Source organism: Aethalodelphis obliquidens, unplaced genomic scaffold (genome assembly GCF_003676395.1).
Source record: "Aethalodelphis obliquidens isolate GAN/ISIS:26980383/991018 unplaced genomic scaffold, ASM367639v1 scaffold37, whole genome shotgun sequence".
NCBI lineage: Eukaryota > Metazoa > Chordata > Mammalia > Artiodactyla > Delphinidae > Aethalodelphis > Aethalodelphis obliquidens.
The window spans coordinates 9,869,237-9,889,794 of record NW_020837981.1 but is presented as its reverse complement, the minus strand read 5'-3'; the positions used below and the strand labels follow the sequence as shown (position 1 = coordinate 9,889,794).

The window sequence follows — 20,558 nt, the reverse complement described above, 5'->3', positions numbered from 1 at the left end:
TACAAGGCGGGTGCGACTGGAAGGCAAAAAGAGAGAGGGAGAGAGAGACGGAGAGGAAGGAAGAGACTGAGGGGGAACTAGAGAAGGGGGAAAGAGGAGCAGCCTCCTGGAATGAGAGGCGGGGGCTCTAAGAAAAAGAATGAAAGAGGAGAAAGAGGCGCTCAGTGTCAGGAAAATGAATAGTGAGAGTAAAGTGTGCAGGTGCGCCCAGGGCGCTGAGAGTGGTGCGCTGGCCTGGGGTGTGCGCCTCGCTCCTCTCAATGTCGGAGAGAGAGATACAACCTTCCACCTCTGGGGAATTCCGGTCCTTTGGGGCCGCAGAGTTCCGGGCGGCACAGGATATCCGAGACGGGCGGTGGCGACGTCTAACACGGGAGAGTCGTCCTCTCTCCGCTCCACCCCCCACGCCAGGGTAGTCCCTTCAGGGCGTGTAGTGTGCAGTCGTCAGGGTGCCAGCCTGCCGCGGACCCCGCCCTCCGTGGTGACCCGACTCCAAACTCGGAGACTTCTTTCTAAGAGCCACACCACCAACGTAACCTTGAGTCCTGGAGGTCAATGGTGGGGTACCCCCGCCTCAATTCTTTGACACCCGCCCCCCATCGTGGCTAGGGCTGAGAGACTGCGAAGAAGAGGCCTGACCATGGGTCCTTGCACGAGATAACGTTTCAGGCTCACTCAGGCCCCTTCTCCACCCTCCCTCACCCCGCGCCATCCCCGCAGTCTTGGTAGCCGGGGTTACTCCGGGCTGCTCGCTCGAATTTATTGGAACGCCGAGCCGGGACTGACCGGCGCGGGGAGAATGGAGAGAAGGAGTGAGAGAGAGGGGGCTGCTGCCTGTGGGAACACCGGCTCTTCCAGGGAAGCGGAGCGGGACTGCCGCGTTCCCCTCGATTTGCACCGTCACTCTGGCTGTTTGGAAGGAAGAGGGGAGGCGCTGTGCGTGCCTCCGTGTACCTGGATCTGAGTGCAGAAGTGTGTATGAATGCCTCTGCCGCTGTGTGAGTTGTCAGGGCTTTGGGAGCGTCCGGAGCGAGTTCGGGGGTCACCTCCAAAAACTCGCAGAAACTGGAAGCGGGTGAGAGGAGGACACATCCCCTTCGTAGGAAGGACTTGGAATACTTTGAATATCCCCTCCCCCACTTTTCCGCCCCGGCTCTTCTTTTGTTGTCAAGTCCTTTTGATAAATGGTGGTGCTGGGAGCGCTGGGGAGCCTGGAGCCAGCCTGTACCCGCGCGGGGGCGGGGGCCGGGCCTGGAGACCCGGTTTCCACTCGTGCTCAGCCGGCCCTGAGCCCCGTAGGCGCGGAAGTCGGGTCTGGGACCTGCCCTCGGCGTGCTCGCCCTCTCCTCTCTCACCACCCCATTCCTCTCTCCCTCATTTTTGTCTCTGTCTCCCACTCCGAACAGGTACCGAGAACTTTCTGGGGGTGAGTTTTAGAATTTTCTCGTAGGCATTCTTTTTATGCGTTTTAATCTTATCCCTTGATTCTTTAGGTTGGTAGACTTCATGAGATGGTAACCTGTCTAAAGATAATTTGGAGAAGAGGGGAGTGAGGCGCTGTGTATATGGGGAGTTTGTCGGTGTATGTGAGCGTGTGTTTAGGTGTAATAACACACCTAAATTCGAGGGGCTTTGCAGTGTCTGCCTGTGCGACAACGGAGGAAGGTGAGTCCGTGAGACGGTGGTGAGGCCACAAGCGAGGTTGTGAAGGTTGTCTGAATAATCTTTGGGGAGCGAGTCCCAGGTGCCCGTTTCTGAGGACGGGACGGTTCTAAGCTGTCTCTGCAGGGCAGACACTGTGAGGCCGCCTGTATCCTGCGGGTCTGTTGGTGTATGTCTGTGTCATTGGGTGCATGGTTGTCGGTTGTTGGCCCAGATCAACTGTGGATCTCCCAGCCATGGGACCCGTGTCGCAGCGGCCTCCCGGTGAGGCCCGGACACTGAATGCTGGGGGCGTCGGCCAGAGATGCAGGTGACCGCGGGCGTCCCTCCCTACCCCTCGCCCTGCAGTCTCCAGACTCAGTCCATTCCCTCTCCTGTAATTCCAGCAGCTTTCTTTTTACGCCCAGCGGCTGGGGGAACCAGAGACTGGCCCCAGCGTCCCCCGGAATGGGCGTGCCGCGGTGTGGTCGCACACGCTCGCAGGCCTGCGCGGTGTAGCGCGGGCGTGGGTCTCAGTCCGCGTGCATTCGCTCTTCACAAAATCCGACTCCGAAGGTCCGAGCGCACGGGGGCGCCTAGGGGTCTGCGCGCCCGGGGTTTTTGGTAGGCGCCAGCGTCCGAGCCTGCCCATCTCGAGGGGGAGGCCAAATCCCCGGAGGCCGCGCAGGCCGTAGGGGTAAGGGAGTTATTAATTCCTAGGTCTAATGCCGCCAACCCCCAGCGGCGACTGGCCTGGATGTCCTGCGGATTTTATTTGCACACAATGGAAATGATTTGTTTTCTCTAAAAAAGGAGTGGGCATGGCAGATATTTGAGGAGGGGGTGGGAGGAGAAGGAAGGGGAGAGAGCTGAGGAAAAAAGTTTGAAAATGCCTTGAACTATTCACTGTCGAGATGGCTAATCAGTATTGAGGCCGGAGGGCAGGCGGGCCGCCTTTCACCGCCGCTTCCCTTTCATCTCGGGCTCGGCGGAGGCGCTCAATTAAAAGCCTATCAGTTTGTAAGTAAATCAACGCCTATCAGAGTTGTCACATCAAACAAAACGATTATTATTGCAGCCCGCCTCCCCTATTAATCTCCCTCGAAGATAATCCGCCTGACAGGTCAGGCCCGGCGAGCTGGAAAGCCTGGCCCAGAGCGCCCAAACAGTCCCGGACTGGCGCGCGCCCCTTGGGGCACCCCCTCCCTCCCTTCCGCCCCGCCTCGTGGTCCCCCGGGAGCTGGGAGAGAAAGGGCGAGCGGAGGCCGCTGGACCCAGGCCTGCCCCTCCGGACTGGGAGCCGGGCCCAGATTCGATGGGCTGGTGGGGGACGGTGCCGGGCGGCACTCGCCTCTTCTGGGACCGGGGGGGTACCAGGCTTGCCAGGACCACAGCCTGGCCTGGTCCCTGGGCCTCGCCAAGGCCTGCACTCTTCTCGGCTCGCTTCCCCTGGTTCTTCCCCACCCCCCCCACCCCCCCTACTCGTTTTTGTTTCCTCTCCCGCTTCTTCCTTGGCCCCCTACCCGTTTTCTTTCTTTCCCCCCTCTTCATTTATACTTTTCCTACTAGCCAGGGAATATTTCCTATTCTCTTTTCCTTCTCTCACTATACTGTATATACCACTTCAGCGCAACCACACTCGCTGAACAGGGCATTCTCAGGGCCCGGGTTACTTCTCTGCGGCAGGGCTGCCTCAGGAGTGTGTGCAATTCCCAGGAACTAAGGACCAAGTCCTTCCTAATTTCTCCCCACGCAGGGGTTCTCAGAAGCTCTACGCCTGTTTAAGGGTTGGGTGCGTTTGGAGGGGTGAGAAAAAAAGAGAGACCAGGTCAGTGAGATGGGTGGACGGTCGCAAGCTGCCTCTTCTGGAATTAGTATTTGATCTTGGAATTTCACAGCTGCAAAGTCACTGACCTAGCTGGTGGCATTGCCTGGGCTTTGCAAATAAGCAAGGGAGACCCACGAGGCATCTGGGCCTCGGCCCTGAGTATGTGAGGGGGTGCCTAACATTTCATAAGTAAATACACCCAGATAACTGCTTCTATAGCCTCAACGGGCGTTCGGAGGCCCGGGTGGGGCCTGGATTCCTCACGGGTGTGAAATCGTGGCCTTCTTCCCGGTGGCCTCCGGCTTTGAGCTTTGGGATGCTTCGGAATCAAGCGCGATCCACCCTTTTCTGCGCTCTTGCTCCAAACCGATAGGCCCAAATGGTCACAGCTCTGGCCTTGTGGAGCCGGGATTGAGGGGTGGTTGAAGTGTCTGAGGGGGAGCGACTGCCCGCAGGATCTCAGGCCTTAGTACCCTAAATGCTGGGTTCAGCGCCTCGGAAAGTCTCCCTCTCAATGTGTGTAGGGGGGAGAACCCTCAAGGTCCAGCAGTGTTGGCTGTCCGGGCCGAGCCTCTCCCAGTAGTCACGCCAGGGTCCGAGGCAGCAGATATGGAATAGAGCCCACTTCAGAGTGCTCGGCGCCCGGAGCTGCAGAACCCGTGGCCCCTACCACGCAGTCCCGAAAGCCCCCCATTTGTGTGCACTTTCCATAGCCGACCTAGTAGGAATAGTTATTTCCTTACCCAGAAATATTGTAGCGGTGCAGTGGCTTAATTATCTGCGCGCCAGCTTTTCTTAAATGTATTTATTTCACTTATGCCACGCCGCGGATATTTAAAGAGGTACACATACCGCACACCTCAACGATGCGGAACTCACTCTGGCTATAGGATATATTTGCTGGGTGGTTATTTGGACATAAGTACTGTCTCGAGCCCAGATTACACCCAAGCAGGGGCTGTAAAATGACACTTGCTCTAGAATTTTTCCAACTTAACTATATGTGCACACACTGAGAATTTAATAGTATTTTATATCCCTCTACATATCTAAATATTCAGATGTTATGTTACATGCCCTTGAAGCCGGAAGCAATCTTCCGTTCACACTGGACGTGGAGCTGTTTGTATAATTTTCATCTCCCTGCACTTACACATGAATCTTAATCTAATAAATTCAACCTTGTCATTTTTAGAATCGACATAATTTCTCTGGCTGCGGGTTGCGCTGTCTGTATCCGAATAAATCCAGCTCGCATTCGTCCAGCAGGAAACGGCTCCCGGTTCCCGTGTACGGAGACGCATCGGCCCAGCACGGGACGCGAGATGGCTCCTCGTGCTCATAAGGCGGCAGGTCTGGCCTCCGAGGGAGGCTGGACTATCAGCGCGCTCAGGCCGAGCAGCCTCTCGCTGCCCGGCAGTGCCTGGCAGTCGCCCGCCTCTGCCTGTGCTTCGGGAACCCGCCGGGCCGAGTCCGTCCGGGGCGAAAACTGAAAGCAAATTCCACGGCAGATGAAGCTCGAACTTTCTACGAAGCAAGTTTGCAGCAAAGATTCGGTGGTACCTTTGAGAGGACAGCGCGCGCAAAGTGGGGCGGTGGGCGAAGAGGGCACCGGATGTCTGAGCTTGGTCCGCGGCGAAACGAGAGGGAAGGCGCCTCCCCTTCCTTATTTCTCGCCAACTCCTCGGCCTCTGTCCGTAAAAATAGTTTCCAAGGTGCCGCGGACTCCCAGGATGTGGTTGTGGGAATCGCACCAGGGAGGAGGCGGCTTTGTAAAAGTTGCAGAAAAAGCTTTACCCAGAAGCGTGCGTCCAGCCGGGCTCAAGAAAGCTTGGGACCAACTCGCCTTGCCCCGGGCAGAGGAGCCCCCTGGAGAGCCCCCTGCCCAGACCTCTCCCCTCACCTCGAAACCGCACGTAAATAACCTCCCGCTGCCTGCCCCGCAAACTTCTCCGCGCGGTGCCGCGCTTGGCGGGCGAGGCCCGGACGCAGAGCCGGCCCGCAAGGCCGCTTGTCGGCCCACTCAACCCAGCCTTGATACAGGCTTGCGCGGATGTGAGAGGATGAGTGTGGTTCCGGCTCCCACTTGGCTGCCCAGACCATCACCGCCGGCCTCTCAGAGCAAGAGCTCCCCTCGGGAGCGGTGGTCTTGGGGGGCTGACGAGGGCGCAAAAGGCGCGCGCGGGGCCGCGGGGGGGGGGCGGCCGCCGGTCTCTCCACGGGGCCTGTCGCCGGGCCGGCCGCGGCGGGTGAGTGATGAGGGCAGAGAAGGGCGCCCATAAATCGCGGGTGTCAGGGCGAAAAACTCTCTTTATTGTCTGCGTGATGGATGGGCCCGGGGACGAGACACCAAATACTTCGTATCGCCTTTAAATGGGAACACATTTTCCGCGGCCATAATTCATGTTTTTTAAATAGAAAGTTTGAAATGTTGCCTATATTTCACCGGCCCTGACATATTTATGAATCGCTCCCTGCATGCAAATATCATTATTTAAAGCGCCGGGGAGAGCTCGAGGGAGGGAGGAGGCGCGGCCCCCGGGGCGTGGGGGTGGTGAACTGGGGAAACGCGAATGGAGAGGGGGGATAGGCGCCCTAAAGTGCGGACAATGAGGCGCGGAGGAAAGCCGTATCCGGCAGCCCAGCGCACCGGGGGCTCCCCTCCCACCGCCGGACCCCTCACAGCCGCTCGGGGAAGTTTGTGCGGTTTGGGGGTCCCACCCACTGCCAGGAGACCAGGGGGCATTTTGCGTCCGTCTCCGAGGCTCTGATCAGAGCCACCTTTTCCGAGAAGGAAGTAAAAAAAATAAAAATAATTTAACAAACTCAAATAATAACAACCCATCGTGTTTCGTGTTCGTTGCCATTGCATCGGTTTTATTGATTTTCATTCTGCAAACCTGAGACTGCGCGCCCGGGCGGGGCGACTGTCAAACCCCAGTCACCTCGAGGAGCTGGTGGGGGATAACCGTCCGGTGCCGCGGCCTCGAACCGCCCCCCACCCAAGCAGCTCACCACCTCTCGTTCACAACGGAGCCTGCGCAAGACGCGGGGACACGAATGACCCGGCCCCCAAGCTCTGGGGGCTTCAGTCCCACCCCCTCTGCTTCCCCAGTGCTGTGCTGCGCTCCTGGGGTCTGCGTCCGCCCTCTACGAACCCCACTGTCAATACAGTCGCTTTGGAAAAAAGCCGGGCACGTGCCATCAGCCTCTCCACTACCCGTCCACACCTGCGCCCTCACTAGCCGAGTCTTTACCTGTGCGGTCCCCCGCGGCGCTTGCTGCCGCGCCGGTAACGCAGGAATGGAAGCGAGGGCGGGGGAGTGGGAGGGACTGAGAGCATTACCCGAGACGGCCAGATACTCAGACCCGGGGCCTCCTCTTCGGACTGGTGTTGAGGCCCTGGCCCAACAAGCTCTAGGAGCCCAATTGCGCGGGGAAGAGCGAGGCGGGGGAAGGGCGAGGGGAACCTGCCTCGGGAGGGAGGGGCGGGCCCGGCGGCACTTCCGCCGTGGGCGGGACCGCGGGCTGCAGCGCCGGTCCCGCCCCTCCGCGGCGGCGGCCCGCCCCCAGCTCGCCAGGCTCCATCCCCGCCGGCTGGGCCCCTGGGTCTCAAGCTGGGACCCGAGGTCTTGGCGTACAACCCGGGTCTCGCAGGAGGGGCAGTGGGCGGCTTCTTTTCCCCACCTAGGGTTGTATCTAAGGATTTTTAAATCACAGGAACACAAGCACATGCCTTGGCCCAAACGCTCAGGTAAGACTTTGTCAAACTTTGGTCTTTTGGTAGTCCTGAGACCTGCCTGGCCAAGGGGGTTCTCAAACATTCTCCAGGATCCAATCAGTTGCTCCTCTGACAGCAGGGAATACAGATCCGTGCCCTAGGGTCCCACCTGTCTTTCTGGAAGGTCAAAAGCCAAAGCTAACACTGTTTGAACGTTTGCTTTGTGCCAGACGCTAAGAACAGCAACTCTCTGAGGTAAGTACCACGAATACCCTGTTTTATAGATAAAGAAATTGAGGCACGAAGAGGAGAAATAGGCCTTGCCTCACTCGCATATCCTCATCCATATCCTCATCCCTTCTTTTCTCCAGATCCCCAGCATCCCAACCCATCACTCTGGGGGAATCTTGCTGAGCTTTTACTTACCTTATTCGAGTGTTCCCTGGCCTGTTAGCTGCATCTATCTGCAGCTGAGGCCTTGCAGAGCAAGAGGGGGACCCACACAGAGGAGGAGAAAGGTATAAATGGGGCTGGGCTCAACTCAACTCCTGGGCAGCTCCCAGCCTGATGGGGAAACTGGACCACTGAGCACGATGGCTTGTTTCCTCATAGCCCTTCAGCCCTTCAGAAGCCAGAGTGATATTAAAAAACAAAAACAACAACAACAACAAAGCATATGAGATCATGTTTCTCCTCTGCTTTTGCTTCTGGGTTCACATTGTTCTTAGAATCAAGTTGAACCCATGACTGGCAACTCTCTGAGGTTTAATTTGCCTCACCTCCCCCTTCTGCCTTTGTCTGTCTCCTACTGCCCCTCATCCTGAGCTCCTGCCATCCATGCTGCCTTTTGGTTACTCAAATGTGCCATACAACTTCCCACCTCAGGACCTTGCTAATGCTTTTCCTTCTATCTGGAATGACCTTCTGTCCTTCTTCTTACCTGGCTCACTGCTCCTTTGCCTTTAGGTCTCAGCTTCCATACCATTTTCCTGTACACACACCCCCGGTACTGGGTTAGGGCTTCTGTATAACCCTCTCGCGGAGCACTTACCACACAGCATTTCCTCTCCTCTTCACTGGATGGTAACTCGGAGGGGTCAGAGACTGGGGCTGTTCCTTCAAGAAATGAAGAGGAAAAGGGTTCATAAGTACCATCAGCTGTGCTGAATGAATGATAACTTTGGGGGCTCACTTCATTTTGGGGGCTACCAATAAGTATTCTTTATTGTCTTACATCCCAAGATGTTTTCTCAATTTAATAAGGGAGATAACAAATCTTATGGAAAAATAATGATTATTTTGAGTCATATAGTGTAAATATCAAACGAGTCAATGCTCAAGGATGTTGGAGAAGAAAAAAAACTATGATTTTCCAGCCATTTATTCTGATTTTCAAAGTGCAAGATGTGTTGGTTGACACAGTGTAATGGAGACACCCCCCTCATGACCACTCCTAACATCCACGCGTACGTGTCCCCAGGCTGTAGCCTGGGCCCCCTTTTCCTCACTTCACATATTATTGCTATCATAGTTCAGTCCTTTATTAGCTTCTGACTGAGCTGCTACTGCAAAAACCTTCTAATTATTCTGTGTATCCTCAGCCTCTCTTGCCTCTAATGTATTATACATCCTCCTGCCAGGTTAATTTTCTTGATCCCATCATTCCTTTGCCCCCAAATCTTCAGTGATTTCCCGCTGCCACACGTAACACTTGACTCTTCGTAATTTAGTTCTAAACTACTTTTAAACAGCTTTGGTTAAGTTGCATTCCAAACTCATAAAAGAAACCTATATTCACTTCAACCAGTAAAGCACTCAAAGATACATAAAGAAAAACATGATCTCACCAATCTCCTTTTCATTTCCCACCCTGTCTCCTGAGATATCCAGTGTTAACAGCCGGGGGTGTAACTTCTATCCCTTTCTCCATGCTCACCATGCTCATATAAATTACACTCAGATGTATGGAGCTATTATGTTATTGCTTGTTTATACAAAAATGATTATATTAGAGTTCTCTGCAACTTGCTCATTCTTTCCCAATAAAAAATGAGTCTGTAGATGGAGAGCTAATTTTTTCATGTTTTTTAGCTGCATAGTACAAATCTTCTTTGACTTATGATGGGGTTACCTGATAAACCCATCTTAAGTTGAACGTATCATCCAGTTAAAAATGCATTTAATACACCTAATCTACCGAACACCGTAGCTTAGCCTAGTCTACCTTAAACATGCTCAGAATACTTACATAAGCCTACAGTTGGGCAAACTCACCTAATACAAGGTCTATTTTATAATAAAGTGTTGAATATCTCATGTAATTTACTGAATACTGTACTGAAAGTGAAAAGACAGAAAGGTTGTACAGGTACAGAATGGTTGTAATGTATCAGTTGTTTCCCATTGTGATCATGTGGCTGACTGGGAGTGGCAGCTCACTGCTGCTGCCCAGCATCAGGAGAGTATCATACTGCATATCAGTAGCCCGGGAAAAAATCAAAATTCAAAATATGGTTTCTACTGTATGCCTATCACTTTCACACCATTGTAAAGTTGAAAAATCGTAAGTCAAATCGTTGTAAGTCAAGGACCGTCTGTATTCCATAGAGTAGATATACCCCACTTAATCAGCCATTCCCCTGTTGATGGTCATATAGGTTGTTATCAGAATTTTTTCACTAGTACAATTTTTTTTGCTCTATATCCTTGCAGTCAGTGATTTTATTTCTATAGGATAGATTAACAAAAGTGCAGCCGCCTACACCCCAGCCAAATCTAGTGTTCTGTCTACATGCTCTGTGTTTTTCTGCTCCTCTGTCACCTCTTCCTGGAAGGCCCTTGTCCCCCATGCTCGTGTGTCCAACTTCTGATCCTGCAATGCCCAAATCTGATACCAGAATTTAGATAAGTTGTCCAATATCCACCTCCCTCCTTCTTCCTCACGTTAACATTGTAGCAGTGTGCCCCCACCTAAGCAGTGGATCAAAATTGGTGGAGGCCAATCATGACAATACTGTTTTCATTTTTTCTAATCATCCTTGCCATTAGGAATGGCCACATGACCCAGTTTGGGCAATTGAAGCGCAAGTAGAAGTAAGGCTGTGGCAAAGAAGGAGGGGGAGTTCTGGGAAACGGTCTTGTTTTCTTGATCAAAGGAGATGATGCAGGTGTTTTGGATCTTTTCTTTCTTTCTCCCTTCTTCCTTTCATGGACTTGGATACGATATCCAGAGCCATAGCAGCCATTTTGTGACCATGAGGAAAAGTCCAAGAGAATAGCAGAGAGACACTTAATCCTGATGTCTCTGAGACACTGAGCCATTTCTAGCAATCATTCACCTCCAAAACTTTTGTTATATTAGAAAAATAAAATCCTTATTTGTTTAAGTCAATGAAATTGGGGGTTTTTATATTTGCAGCCAAACATATCCTTTACCTGTTCCCTTTGGCAAACCTTATTTCCATTGGTGTTACCACTATTGGAATACCACAAAGTGGTCCAAAACAGTTTTAGAACCTATTAGAGTCTTGCCTTCAAACGTTCTTGAGGTATGGGTTTCCAGAGTAACTTGGAGTTAAGTCTGGTCATACCCTTAACCCTCAGTGTTACCTCTTTTGTCTACCTAGCATCTGAATCCTGCTTCCTGCTTGTTATAATATAGGACCTGCTTCCACCTACATAAGCTGAAAGGGCTACATCCTTCTCCCTGTCCCTTATAGCTGAGGCTCCTCAAGAGGTGAGCAGAGGGTTGGGGTGGATTGGAAACCCTTCTCAGCAGCAGCAATGAGCCCAGTGCAATGGCATTGACTCTCTAGGGGAGGCAGCGTGGAGCAACTAGCCAGTTGCTGCCATGTCCAGTGTGATAATGGCAGCTGCTCAGGCAGTGGCCTAACCAGACTGTTGCAGTAGCATGACCAGCGACACCACCACTTTCCAGCTCTCTTTTCTTGTCCATTTCCCAAGTCTGGGTCTCTAGTCCTCTTACTGATTTTCGGAGCTTCCTGATATCCTTTTGATAGATTTCTTTTCTTGCTTAAGTTAGCCAGAGCCAGTTTCTGTCACTCACAACCAAGAATATCAGTTGGTTTGCCATAGCCTGGCTCTTTGGGTGGCTTCTAAACAGATCTGATGGTGATTACTTCTTATTTTTCTTTTATGTTTTTAAATTGAAGTATAGTTGATTTACAATTATTCAGAATTGAATAATTTACAGTTATTCAGAATTCTGCTGTACAGCAAAGTGATTCAGTTATACACATATATACATTCTTTTTTTTTATATTCTTTTCCATTATGGTTTATCCCAGGAGATTGGATATAGTTCCCTGTGCTATATATTAGGACCTTGTTGTTTTTCCATTCTAAATGTAATAGTTTGCATCTACTAACCCCAAACTCCCAGCCCATCCCTCTCCCTCCCTGCCTCCCCCTTGGCAACCACAAGTCTATTCTCTATGTCCGTGATTCTGTTTCTGTTTCATAGATAGGTTCATTTGTGCTATATTTTAGATTCCACATGTAAGTGATATCATATGGTATTTGTCTTTCTGACTTACTTCACTTAGTATGATAATCTCTAGTTGCATCCATGTTGCTGCAAATGGCATTATTTCGTTCTTTTTTTATGGCTCAGTAATATTCCATTGTATATATGTACCACATCTGTCGATGGACATTTAGGTTGTTTCCATGTCTTGGCTATTGTGAATAGTGCTGCTATGAATATAGGGGTGCATGTATCTTCCTGAATTATAGTTTTGTCTGGGTATATGCCCAGGAGTGGGAACGCAGAATCATATGGTAGCTCTAGTTTTAGTTTTCTGAGGAACTTCCATACTGTTTTCCGTAGTGGCTGCACCAACTTACATTCCCATGATGGTGATTACTTCTTAGTTGTGGCCGTGGGCTCCTAGGATGGGTAATAGTGATGGGGACCCCAACACCAAGCAGCCTGACTGAATACCTCCAACCTAGCCAGGCAACGATTTCAACAGAAAAACTGGTAAATTCAGTAATGAGAGTCAGTCATGCCAGAACGGAGTGAGAAAACATAATGTTCAGGTGATTTTATAGAATATCTGCTGTGTCTTGGACACTGTCCTACTATGTAACCTCATAACTTTACATTACTTACCTCTTAACAAAGCCCAGTGAGAAAAGAAAGATTATCCCCATCTGGTGGGGGAATGTACAGAATTCCTCCCTTTTATTTCTAGTCTTCTGTCCCCATAAGCCTCAGTGCCACTCGGTATGTCTGATTAAAGTTTCTAAGGCATCAAGGACACTGTCAAATCAACCACCTTCGATGGCAATCACCTCTGATTCTTCTCAGCAGAGTTCAAGAGCTTAAGTGCTTGGCACTTTGCAGTGCTCAAAAGATGTTTGTGGAATGCAGTCAATGGCATGGGAACGCCTCTGGGCTACGTTTCCTTGGGCAGGTGGTGGCCTGAAGTGTTTGAGGTCTTGTGTGTGAGTGTAGGGTAGAATCAAGGAAGAGGTAGAAGGTTTCCCCTCCACACTGCCCTGCACTCTCCCCAACCCCTGACCTTGGCCAGGATGCTTCATGTCTCTGGGTTCAGTGTTTATTCTTTTTCTTTCTTTTTCTATTTCTAGCTCTACTTCTTCCCTTCCTTCCCCCCACACCCCACCACCTTTTCTACAGCATTAAGGGCACAAATGATGTCACCCTGCTTTTGTTCCCTGCAGAGTCTGCCATATACTCAACAATATTCAATAAATATTGGTTACATGAGTACCTTGTCAAAACTTTTTCTTTCTTTGTCCCCACCTTTGCTACTGAACCTTCTTTCTACCATGTGGTTCTTCTGTCACATTCTCTAAGTTTTGCTTGAAGAACCAAAGGCCTTGCCATGTCTTCAGTCTCCCCGTACTGCTTCTTCAGAAGAAAAGGCAGTCTTTTTGCCATTCGCTGGTGGGGGACCAGCCCCTTCAGCAGGGATGGTAGGGTGTGGAGCGAGAAGTGGCAGCAGTTGCCTGTGGAGCTGGCTGATATGGGGACACTGGTCCCCCACCGGGCTTGAGAGGCTGGGAGGACTGGGGAGTCTGGGGAGGGTCAGCTCTGCCGGATATCAGCATCATCTTCAGTCTCCTTCCCTTTTAATGATAATTAACCCCCAGTTTGTGCAGATTGATTCTCCCTTTGACGTGGTAGCTGATGGAAAGAATGAATGAGCTATTTCTTGCAGAACCAAAATGTGAAAGAAGTTAGTAAACATGTCAAAAGGAGGCCGGAGCTTATGGGGACAAAATGTAGATGAGCTCAAAATGTCACAGAGACGAAAAACCAGAGGAAAAAGGGCTTTCTCGGAAGGATGGTTGTCCATCTACCCCTGGGTGCTTCTGCCCCAGCTTCAGTCCTCCTCACCTTTATCTAATAGCCTCCTAAGGTGTCTCCTCCCAGCCCCACTTCCCCAGAACTGCTTTGATTGGACCTTCGGTTGCCTCAAGCCCTTGTAGGTGACCTGTTTTCTACCAAAAAAAAGTTTCACATGCTTTAGCTCCTCTCCTTCAATCTTCTTACCGTGAAAGCTTCCACTGTTTGTGCAGACTAGCCATCCGGCCAACTGGGATCTTCTCCCTCACACCAGGCCACCCTCCTCAGTCCCATCTTCGCTTCTAAGGCTCCCTCTTGTACGTTCAGCACAGGGCTCGGCTTCCCCTCCCCCACCTCCATCAGAGTAGATCATGGGCTTCAGTGTGGTGGGCCCCGGGGTCCAGCTGCTTGGTTCCACGCCGCCACACTTCCTAGATGTGTGACTTGGGGCAAGGTTCTTAACCTCTCTGAGGTTTCAATTTCCTCCTGTGCAAAATGGATGTAATAATGGTACCTACCTGATAGGTCAGTGGGTAAATGAAATGAGACAATGCTCGTGTGTGCCTGGCGTATAGAAAGTGCTCGAAGTGGTTATTATTATTATCCGGCAGGTTCTTTCTTACCTCTGAACCCCTGGAGTGCCGTCTGTGCCACTCCTCTGACACTTAATTATCTACTAATTGATGATATCTTTTATTAGCTATTCATATTGTTTAACTCTGTGTTTGCATATGTGTATGCTCAACTTCCCAGTTAGATTTTAAGCTCCTCTAGGGCTGAACCAGATGCCTTCTTTTTATTCCCAACACAGACTAGCCAAGGGCTAAGTAAAAAAAAGAGAAGGCACGAATGAACACTTTCTTTTGGCCATGGCTTGTGACATGCAGGATCTTAGTTCCTGGACCAGGGATCGAATCCGTGCCCCCTGCAATGGAAGCACAAAGTCTTAACCACTAGACCACCAGGGAAGTCCCACGAATGAATGCCTATTAAAACGAGGAATAAAATGTCCAATGCTTGTATAGTCCTTTCACAACCAAGATTTCCCTTAATCACAACAATCCTATAAGGCATGCAGTGTTACTCCCATTTTACAGATGAGGAAACTGAGGTTCATAGAGAGGAAGTCATTTGAATTCCAAAGGTCAGGGCCCTTTCCTGCCTCACAATGGCCTCCTTCAGCTTTCAGAAATTCTGGCAATGCCTCCCTCCTGTGCTCTGATGCTCAAACACATCTTCTTTGCTAGCCCAAGTCAGCATCCCTGCCAGCTTTCTTTCTGTGTGCTCGTGGAGCAAGCCATTTGAAATATTTCATTAAATGAAAAAACGGGTTATGAAAGAGCAGGAGCATGCACACACCCACGTTTAATACATGTCACCTAGGAAGCAGGCTGTGAGGTGTGACCAACCACTGGTCATCGCAGGGGGTGGGATCGTGAGTGATTTTAGCTTTCTTCTTGCCTACCTGTGGTTTCTACTTATCACCTTTATAAATTGAGATAAAACAATACAAGTTTTGTTTGTTTAACGGAGGCGACGCAGCAGCGCCGTTAGAACTCTCTTTGCTCCCTTGCCCCTCCCAGTTTCCTTTTACTAAAACATGCTCCCAGTCAGAGGCAACCTCTTTCCTCTCCTTCCTTCCTCCAGGCGCTGAGCCAGGTGGGCAGAGGCCCGTCCCTGGCACTTTGTTAGTCACAGGTTTGAAGTGCAGGGGAGGGTTGGGGAGGGAGGAGTGATTGGTGTGGGGTGGGAATTTGGGGATTCTTTTATCCCCTGCATCTCAAAGGCTGACAGGCTCTTGAGGGGTGGAAATGACTGGTAATTAGTGAACCTTCTCCCTGCACACTAAAGACACACTTCACAGTCTGCGTGACCTCTGCAGCTTGGTGAGGCTTTGTTATGTAGATACTCTTAATTGGGTGAGTCACTTACTGCAAACAGCTTTGGGAGAGAGCACCGTGGGCTGTTTCAGGGAGGCTTCCTACCAGGGGTTTAACTCAGGAATCGGGGATGCTGGCAGCAGTGGCCTCTAAGTAACTCCACCGCCACTGGTAGAAGTGGTCCCCACATCTGGGAGTCAGCATGGTGAGCTTTTAGGGGGAATATTAAGTGTTGGTCTTTGTCGTCCTCCTCCCTCTGTCCTTCTCTTCTTCCCAGTTTATAGATGGCCTATTCTGGGCAAGGCTGGGAATATCTTGAGATATAAACTGGGTTCCCTACATTCAAAGAACTGATCACCTAGTTGGGAAGACAGGGACAGAAATAAATGTACCTAACAACACCAAATAGGCATTAATGCCAGGCACATGGGAGAGGCTGTACAATGATGTTTCAGACCCCGGAGCAGAGAGCTGGAGCATTGGAGAAAGCTTGCCAAACAGGTGAGCAGCACTGGGAAGGGGTTTGGGATAGGGGCTCCCCAGGACGAGGAGACTTTATGAACAAAGGCATCGCCAGGTCACTGTCACACCCAAAGTCCTGGCTTGGCTCAGATATCAGATGTACAGAGTACAGTGGGGGCATGATTCACCAGGTCCTCAACGTGCTGCGTTTACATTATTGTCACATGCTGGTGTTGATCCTAGGGTGTCCCATCTGCTGCGTCCCTCAGGAGGGCACAATGCATGTAGACTTAAATGCATCAAGTCCCCCTGCTCCTCCCCATCAGGTATTTTGGTGAGTGGCACCATCTTGGCTCCCTCATCCTCGACTCCCAAACAGACATCAAGTCTTGGCAATTGGGCTGCAGTCTCTTTGCAATCTCTCCCTTCAGGCCCTCACCACCCTTCATGGCGAGTGGGGCTGCACTTTCAGAGCCTGTGAGGACACTTTCCTGTGCTTGCTCTCCCCCTCTTAATCCATCCTCCCCACAACTGTGAGACCAGTTGCCCTCCACCACAAATGCGACCACTTTACTCCTACTGTGGTCACGGTTAGGCCTGTATAGCTCTTTATGATCTGGCCCTTGCCTGCCTCTTCTGCGCTCTCCCCATCTGCAGGGTCATCAATGACCTCCCTGTTGTTAAATCCAGTGGTGAACTCTCTGTCCTCAATTTACTTGACCTCAAGTAGCGCTGGACAAGTTAATCACTCCTTCTTTCTTTTATTCCAACATTTTATTTATAAAAAAATTCAAACTTCTAAGAAATTTAAAGAACAGGATAATGAATGGCCAGGTCCCTTCCCCTAGACTCTTCAGCTCTTAACATGTTACCATGTAACATGTACCCCCCCCACGCATGTACACACACACACTTTTTTCCCCTTGAACCATTTGCAAGCTGTAGACATCTTGATGTTTATCTTAATTTCTTCAGCTTGCATCTCCTAAGGAAAGAACACCTCTTATGAAACCACAATACAATTACCACACCTGAGGAAAGTAATGTTAATTTAATATCATCAGTAATATCATCAAATGGTTCCAATTTAAATATTCCCAATTGTCCCTAAAATGTCTTTTTAGCTTTTTCCTCAGTTCCAGTAGCTAATAAAGGATCATGCATTACACTTGGTTGTCATGTCTCTTTAGTCTATTTTAATCTAGAACATTCCTCCCTACCTCCTTTTTTTCCCCTGATGATATGACATTTTGGACAGTCTAGTCCCATTCTCTCTCTCGCTCTCTCTCTCTCTCTTTTTATTGAGATATACTTGATTTACAATATTATGTAAGTATAGTGATTCACAAATTTAAAGATTATATTCCATTTATAGTTATTATAAAATATTGGCTGTGTTCCCTGAGCTATACAATATATCCTTGTAGCTTATTTGTTTTATACATGGTAGTTTGTACCTCTTAATTCCCAACCTCTATCTTACCCCTCCCTGCTTCCCTCTCCCCACTGGTAACCACTAGTTTGTTCTTTTATATCTGTGAGTCTGTTTCTTTTCTGTTATATTCACTAGTTTGTTTTATTTTTTAGATTCCATATATGTGATAACATAAAATATTTGTCTTTCTCTGTCTGATTTATTTCGCAAAGCATAATACCTTCCAAGTTAGAACTGTTGTCTTGAAGGATGTTCCACTTTTTGGATTTGTCTGTTTCCTCGTGAGTAGATTCTGGCCAAACGTTTTGGCAGGAATAGCATGTGGGTGGTGTGTACTTCCTATTGTATCACATCAGAGGTCTGTATTGTCAGGTTGTCTCACCCTTGGAGATGCTAAGTTTGAGCTCTTGGGTAGGTTGTGACTGCCAGATCTCTTCACTGTAAAGGTATGTTTTCCCCTTTGTCATTTATAGGCAATCTGTGGGAGGATACTTTGAGACCATGTGAATTTCCTGTTCACCCAATGCTTTCAACATCCCCTGATGATCCTTGGCTGAATTGGTCATTATGTTGGAACTCCATCTCTTTGATCACTTTCTTTTCTTGGTTTCTAGGGCTTGACTTGCTTTTGGTTTCTCCTTACCTCTCTAGCCGCTCATTCTCAGTCTCTCTGTGGTTCCTCCCCTTCTCCTTGACCTCTGACTGTTATTGCTCTAGGGCCCAATCTTCAGATCTTTTTCATCCTGTCTCGGGGCTTTCAATGCCATCTGAAAGCTGAGGACTCTGAAATTTCTAACTCTGGTACATATCTGTTTCCTTCACTTTCATATGTTCAGCTTCCTCCTTGACATTTCCACTTATATGTCTCAAAGTCATATCAGACTTCTTAGGTCTAATGATCCCCTGATTCCCCCCTTCTCCTAATCTGCTCATCCATTTCAGTGTGACAGCTCCATCCTTCTAGTTGCTCAGGTCAAAATCTTGGAGTTATCCTTGATTCCTGTGTTTCTCATACTCTCCATGTCAAACCCATCAGGAAATTCTATTGATGCCCTCTTCAAGATATACCCAGGTGCTGTTCCCTGTCTCCAGGATTCCTGCCATAGCCCACTGTTTGGTCTCCCTGCTTCTGCCCTTTCCTGTCCCTGGTCTGTTCTAAATACAGCAGCCAGAACAATACTTACAAAATATGGGTCCTCTGCTCAAGCCTCTCCATCTCATTTGGAGTGCAAGCCCAAGTCCTAACTCCAGCCAATCAGGTGATAGACGATCTGCCCCCCCCATCCCCGCCCTACACTCTGCCCCATGATTTCATTTACTTTTATTCTCCCCGTTGCTTACTCCACCCCAGCCACTCTGACATCTTTGCTGTTTCCCAAACCTGCAAAGCAACCTCCTGCCTCAGGGCCTTTGCACTTGCTGTTCTGGCCGCCTGGAACATTATTTTCCCCCTAGATGTCCACCTGGTTCTCCCTTGCTTCCCACAGGTCTTGGCTTAAATATCACTTTCTTAGTGGGGCCTTTTGATCCCCCCGTCTACCCCTGGCACTTTTTATCCCCCTTCTCTGCTTTATTGTTCTCTCACTTAGCACCACCTGACATACTCTGTATTTATTTGTTTGTTATCTATCCCCCTACTGAAAGTGAGCTCCACAAGGGTAGAAACTTTGTTTTCTTTACTGCTGTGTCCCCAGAGTAGTGTCAAGCATACAGCCAGCACTCAATACATATTTTTGAATAAATGAATTGAATGAATGAATTTCCAGTACCTCAGGAAAAGTTATAAACTCTCTGGGTTCCAAGTACCAACAATCTCTAAAGTGTCTGCATTGTCTACTGGCCAGTAGTAGCTATTGTAGTAGATGGGCGGCCAGGGTGTGTCTCGGATTGGGGTTCAGGGCTCAGATCATAGCCATGAGATGGAACCTGTGATTCTCGCATTGGCATGTGTCTCTTGTGTATGCACTTACGTGTGTGTTTGTGTGCATTTGTGTGTCTGTGACAGTCTGTGCCAGTGCAGTCATGTATCAAGGTTAGTGATTCTTCTGTGTTTTCTTCTGCAAGAAAATTGCAGATGCTTTATAGGGCTGTAGAACTTTTGTGTGCCTGTGAATGTCTCTTCTTCCAGCTGCAGCATCTTGAGGTCACAGCCCACCTGTGCTCTGGAGCCATCCAAAGCCTGATGCAGTTGTCCTGGGATACTCATCTTTCTGGCTGGGGTGACTCTACCCTTGGAAGCACTTGAATTCAAGTTCACCACTCAAGCACAAGCAAAGTGACAACACGACAACACAAGACTAAGAGAACGCTCATAGCTTTTGCATTTGCTGTTCCCTCTGCCTGGAAAACCCTTCTCCCAAGTCTTCTCATGGCTGGTTCCATCTTATTATTCAGACTTCAGCTCAATTATTGCTCCCCTTAGAGAAGCCTCCCCAGAACACCCCACAGCTGTCTGAAGCTGTGCGGTTTGGGCATCACAGAAGCATTGTGAGTGGGGCTGAGGTCCGGTCCATGCTCTGCTCATCCAGGATTTCACAGGAGAAAGGCTCTGAACTTCTCACAGAAACCTTGGACATTGTATCTAAATTAGTATCTCCACCCTGACTCTCTCTCACATTGTCTGCTTTTGTCTTCATAGCACATGTCAACGCTTTCTGAGATTATGTATTTCACAGACTTGAACTTATATTATTTATCTGCTTGTTACCTGTGTCTTCCCTGTAAACCTCATGGGAGTAAGGACTGTATCTGTCTTGGTCCTTATTCTACCCGCAGTGCTGACACATAGTACGTGCTTACTAAATATTTACTAATGAGTATATTCGCTCTCCTTATTTTGGGGAGCTGTACATACTTACTTGTATTTTTATTTTAGTAATAAATCTCTCCTTAGATCAGTTAGTCTACGTTTAAGGAAACTGAAGATGTTAGGAGTGAAAGAGTCTCCATGGGCACCCAACTGGATAGTAGCAAAGCTAGGTCTTGAACCCAGGACTCTGGCCACTATAAGCCTTGACCAGCCATTCATCTGACCCTCAGCCTCGGGTGCTGGTGGTGCCAGGTGCAGCTGACAGCTGTTTTGCCCCTGGCTCAGAGCTGCAGAGAGAGCTGGGCTTCCTTTCGAAGAAGTGGGAAGAGACACTAAATTAATACTGGTAAATCATGCCAGAACCCTCGTATGCACATTATTATTATTGCCCCCCCATATATTCTAAAATAATTCCTGTAAATAATTATAAAAATAAATCTCAGTGACA

At 49.5% G+C, this 20,558-nt stretch overlaps 2 long non-coding RNA genes across 3 annotated transcripts in view; both read left to right on the top strand.

The window, feature by feature from the left end:
- The window catches only part of LOC113632569 (uncharacterized), a 152,127-nt gene that overhangs the window by 129,250 nt on the left and 2,319 nt on the right, over positions 1-20,558 (top strand). The window lies entirely within an intron of this gene.
- LOC113632568 (uncharacterized) lies at positions 181-6,311 on the top strand. Of its 2 annotated transcripts, none has more exons than XR_003437867.1 (2): positions 181-1,075; positions 1,494-6,311. It is a non-coding gene; the product is annotated as an uncharacterized LOC113632568 (long non-coding RNA). The 2 variants fall into 2 exon arrangements; XR_003437866.1 differs by having other exon boundaries at positions 181-1,406.